Source organism: Fundulus heteroclitus, chromosome 20 (genome assembly GCF_011125445.2).
Source record: "Fundulus heteroclitus isolate FHET01 chromosome 20, MU-UCD_Fhet_4.1, whole genome shotgun sequence".
Taxonomy (NCBI): domain Eukaryota; kingdom Metazoa; phylum Chordata; class Actinopteri; order Cyprinodontiformes; family Fundulidae; genus Fundulus; species Fundulus heteroclitus.
The window spans coordinates 20,834,340-20,840,339 of record NC_046380.1 but is presented as its reverse complement, the minus strand read 5'-3'; positions in this window follow the sequence as shown (position 1 = coordinate 20,840,339).

Below are 6,000 nucleotides of genomic sequence, written 5' to 3'. Positions count from 1 at the left end.
GGGAAAAAAAGACAGATCAACCCTGTTTTTCTTGTTTGTCTTTTTGCAAACCCTTGGCTCTGAGAAAGTAAACATGGGAAGCTGAAGAAGCTCTACATGGTTGCTTTGAAATTACAGATTGTATTTCTCTTTGCAAGCCACATGGAGAGGACATAAACGCCATGACTGGGTGTGTGACAGATTACAAGAACTTCTGTGTGGACAGCATCATCCCCACCAGAACAGTGAGATGCTTCCCTAATAACAAACCCTGGATAACAGTTCAGCCTGACCTGCTTCATCAGAAACTCCAGAGGACACTGGTGGAAGCCTCGGCATCAATGACTGCCTGACAAATGGATCACAGTTTGTGAGACTGAAGGAATGTGTGTCTAACCAGGGGGTAAGCAACACAGGAGCACCACAGGGGACTGTATTCTCACCGTTTTCTCACTCTGTACACTTCAGACTTCCAGCTCAAGTCTGACTCCTGTCATCTACAGAAATACCAAGATGACTCTGCAGTTGTCGGGCGTATCAGAGATGGACAATAAGCTGATTAAAGAGAGCTGGTGGATCGCTTCGTGGAACGATGTGGTAACAATCATCTCCTCTCAAATGTGAACAAAACAAAGGAGTTGATTGTAGATTTTAAGAGAAAAAGGATTAGATCAAACCCAATTTGCATGATGGGAGAAGAAGTGTAGGTGGTTGAGTAATATAAATACTTTAGTGTACATCTAGACAACAGACTGGACTGGAGACTCAACAGTGACGCCGTCTACGAGAAGGGACAGAGCAGACTGTACTTTGTGAGGAAGCAAAGATCCTTCAAGATCTTCTATAAGGCTGTTATTGAGAGTGAAATCTCTTCTGCCATCATCTGTTGGGGCAGCAGCATCAGAGCCAGGGACATAAAAAGGCTCAACAACCTGATAAAGAAGGCTGGTTCTGTTCTGGGGACGACTGTGGAACCTCTGGAGACAATGATAAAAACAAGGATTTTCCATAAAATCAAGAAACTAATGGACAATCCTGAACATCCTCTTCATGACATTGTCATTGGAGAACAGAGTCTCTTCAGTCAAAGGCTTCTTTAGATTGGTTATAAAACGGACCGCTATAGGAGATCTTTCCTGCCCACAGCCATCACCATCTATAATAACTCCCTGACAAAATCAGTTACATCAAGATTTAATTTCCCTTCGGGGCAAATAAATTATTATTGAATTTGAATGGAATTTCACAAGGTGTAACTAGCTGCTAAACAATGAGGAAACAATTTAAAGTTAAATGTAGCACATTTAGGGTTTACAGAAAAACCTAATTACTGAAATGATGAATAGGACTAGAAATCAAATGTTTCCCCCTCATTGAAATCATGGAAAGTGTTCAGTTCTCAGGTTGGTCATTTAGCCACTTTATCCATTTTTGTGGGCTGCAGTTTGGTCCAGTTGGTAGCACAGTTACCTGCGGCAAGAAGGTCCTGGGCTTGAATCCCAGCCTGAGATCGTTCAGCATAGAGTTTGCAAGTTTATCCAAAGATTCTCTCCTTTTACTCTGGCTTCCTCCCATAGTCCAAAAATATGACTGGTAGGTTGACTGGTCTCTAAATTTTACTTAGGTGCGTTTGGGAATGATTGTGTGTCTTTGTTGCCCTGTGATGGACTGGCGATCTTTCCAGTGTGTACTCTGCTTCTTGCCCTACAGCCACTGGAAATTGACACCAGCCCTCGCCATCCAGCACAGATAAGCAGCCATAGACGACGGATGGATCATTGTTGTGCATTTTGTCTTTTTCTACCACCAAATAAGTTGGATGCAAACAGTAAATACCGAAATGCCACTCCAGTTAACATTATACCCCTTTATTGTCATTCTGGTTCCCCTGGAGAAGAGGCCCTCTTTAAGGCAGGACCCTAAACATGCAGCCAGAGCTACAAAGAAATGGCCTAGATCCAAGCATTTTCATGTGTTTAAATGGCCTAGTCAAAGTTAATACCTGGATCTGAGAATCTGGGGGGAAAAAAACTTGAAAAGGAGTTTAATATATGCTATATAAAAAGCATGACTGAGCTTGAGCTATTTTGCAAAGAAAGGAAAACTGTTAATGTAGGAGTGCGGCCTGTGATAGACTGGTGACCTGTCCAGACAGTGCCCCGCCTCTCGCTCACTGACCGCTGGAAATGGGCATATGCCCCCATCCTCCTCACCCCTGCAAGGATAAGTGGGTATATTAAAGGAAGGATGGATGCAGAAGTGCAAAGCTACTTGAGACATACCTCAAAAGACCTGCAGCTACTTAGTTTGAGGTTGCTACATGCAGTTTAAGGGGTTTGGATCCTTTTGCAATGAACTTCTGTCTTATTTCACCCCTGTCTTTGGCCCTGCTTGTTGCATAAACAACTTATTTGTTGTGAAAACTAAGGGGGGGGGGAGACCTAGTAATACCACATGGTCAGCTTTCAAAGTTCCAACGACAAAGTGAAGCTTCTGTTTCATAAGCCAATAAACAAACATCATGCATCTAGTAGGTGCTTTGTCACAACTAAGTTTAGACTAGTTAAAACAATCCAGACTAAGTAGAGACAACAAAGGTTGCTTTAACTCCTGAGTTAAAATGATTTAGCAGCCACTGAACTGGTTAGGCATACAAACAGTTGCAATCCTCTAAAGGACATTGCTCTATTTATATATGCATGAAAATTATTAAAATTGTTTACCCAAAGGCACACATATGGTGCATGCTATAAAATAAGTTAGTGCTCAACTAACCAAACTGTTAAATGTACTATTTACATTCTGGGGAAAGGGGGGAAAAAAGAAAAACCAAAGACAACATAATAGCGTGCACATCAACGGTTGGTAATTCGTCTTGTTAAGCAGGTCTTTAAACCACAGACAGCTGAACATGATCTACTTCACGGTGGTGGACTTGTCCCTTCATGGCACAGACATCGCTGAAACACGACACCCTGGGAGATGCTGCAATCACACATGAATAATTATCTTTCAAGTACCAAGTTGCATCCGTAAAACAAAGGTCTTCCCTAATTCAGGTATGATTCTTCGCAAACCAAATAAAGAGAAACAAACACAAAACTCACCGTAATAAACTGGTCCTGAATGGGCCGAAAGCTTCACTCGCAGAAAGAACACATCCGACACACAGACTTAGAAAATAACAGTCTGGGGAACAGCAAGTTATTTTCATAGCTCCATTTTAATATTAGAATTACATTTACTTTTACATTTTGGACAAATAATTGAAATAATCCAGAATAAAATTCACCAAATGTCAGGCTCACTTTGTTTTCGGGATGATTAAAAACACACAAAAAACAGAATTATTCAAGAATGAAATTAAAACCAAATGTGTTTGTTGTTTTTTTCATCTTCCAACAAAATAAAGTAAATCAGCTTTTAATATTCACCGCTAATGGCGCATGAAGAAGACCATCACTGACAGCATTTATTATAAGCCATGGATGGACACAGAAACATACAACAAATATTTTTGAAGAAACATGTTGTTTTTTTTAAAAAAAAAAAAACAAGACAAAAATTCTTAAAGTTTTTCGCACTTTCAGCAAAAATATTGAGCATGGCCAAACCTTCAGCTTTGCATTCGATTTTTTACTTTTTTATTTTTCCCTTGGCTGCAGTGAGTCACTCGAGCCTCACGCTGATGAGTCGGGAGTACTAGCAGCTCCTTTTGGGTAAAACATTTTATCATGCTCAGGCATATTTGGCACTCATTCCATTCAGAAATTCATATAGTAGTCACAAAGTTTTATTCCCACCTGCACATAAATACACAAATCTGTCACAAAAAAAGGAAAAATTGTACAGCTTAGACCCGTACATGTACATCACCCTCTGGTGGCATAAACAGCCTGTACCAGACAAGAAAAAGAGAGATTAAAACATAAAATACACAGTTATAATATGAGATAGTACAGTCTTCTGATACTTTCAGTATTTGACAGCGTTATCTCACTGCAGTGACAAAAAGTTGAGGTTTAACAACATGGTATTTGGATTATGTTATAAGAAGGAAGATATTCTTTTTTAAATTATGCAACAAAAAAAAAGGAAATCACTAAAATGAGGATGCAATTTTAATGATATGTGGCACTGACTGCTGGCTTTGCCTCTGGTTTTATTGTATTCTTATAATACGGTGCCAGTTCTGAGTTAAATTCAACTTTAAAACTTACACCTTGATTAGATCTAAGTTTGAAAAGTGCACAAAAATAATGATTATTCCCATGGTCATTGTGAGAACAGCTGGTCAGCTGATGAGAAATCAGATTGTCATGAAATTCAACACAATACCCTGATATTTAACTAGACTACTTGTATTTGACAACACACACCTTGGGACATGGTTTACACCTTTGTCAATCTGTTTTCTAGAACAATTTCTTTCTTTCTTCTTCTCTGATTAGGTCTTGCTAAAAAAAAAAAAATCTACTGCATTCAGTTTCATAAGAATACCTCCATATCTTAGATGACCTCCCCAGAGTTAGAGAAGTACAACACCACTCTTGAGTCTTTACTGTAAATGTGAGGGAGATTATGTTTGCTAAGAAAATGTATAATTTCCAGGAAACAGACTCTAAATGCATCTTTAATGGCACAGTTTTGTTCTCTTTAATTTGAGTTTACGGAGCTACGGCTATTGAGTGCGGATTTTCTAAGTTCTCCCTGTGCGCATATCAGTTTTCACAGTAGACTCCAGTTTCCTCCTAAAGCCAAAGAACATGGATGTTAGATTATCTGGTGAATGTAAATTGCCCTTGGGTGTGAATGTGTATATGCCTTGTTATTTGTCTCCCATGTTTATGACGGATTAGAAAGGACAAAACTGGGATTCCAAGTGCATGTGATGCTATGTGAACAGCAGCTATAACCTATAACCACACACCACGTCTGGCACTTTTAAAATGCAAAAGTCTAATTCCTAGTCTAGGTTTTTGCTTTTCATTATAAGATAAAATCTTATTAGAAAAGATCAAACGTATTTTTCAAATGGTGAATTTGTTTATTAAGGGAAAAGAAAAAGTAGTTGCCCCTCTAAATATGGCAGCGCAGATGTACGCAGGAGTTCCAAGCTTTCACTGTTTTTTAGAGTGTTTCGAGTTTTCCTGCCTGAAAGCCGTATTACAGTACAGAAGGGCCGAACAATGGGAAATAGTCCCGTCTTCTGGACTCAGTTCACCTCCAGAGCTGGATTGTGTCCTACGAGAGTTACAGCAGGATGCGCATACCTCAGTCCCCCACCCCCCGCCCCCCAATGCCCCAAGGGTCAGAGACAGTGTAAACATAAGCAGCGCAAGAGAAGCGCATCTTGCACTAGACTAAGAGCTAACCCCCAAAGTCTGGCACTACCAAGGATTTTCCTCAGTTGCACAGTTGTGCTGCAATTATTACTGAAAGCCTCTTGGACACCAACATCCTCGGCAGAACGGCAGAACTAGCAGGGCACTTCTTGTTCCAAGCAGACAAGATAGTCGTCTTGGGTGAAAAACAAAGGAGGTGGTAGGGCTGTGCATAAAAATCGATATAAAGATTAATATCGATATTTTTAAAAACGATTTAATATCGATATTCTGGCTTTCAATATCGATATACCTCCCAACCTCTAGGGGGCGTTGTTACAGCGCAACCATTACAGTTCACAGCAAAGGAGAGCAAGTGAGACGAATTTGTGGAACCGCCGACAGGATTTTAGAAGCTCCTTTGTCCCTAAAATCAGATGTTTGGGCACATTTTTGGTTTCTGTGACACGTTAAATGCATTGAAGCAAATGCACTTTATTTTCCTGTTAATATGTCTGTGATCAATAAATAGAACATAAACATAATATTTGGCTGATTTTGGTGATTGAATCACTGAGCATTAATTCAAAGTAATAAATATCGATATTGGAATCAAAGCAAGCTGAGCCATGTATCGAGAATCGTATCGTATCGTGAGCTGTGTATCGAGAATCGTATCGAATCGGCTCATCCTAGA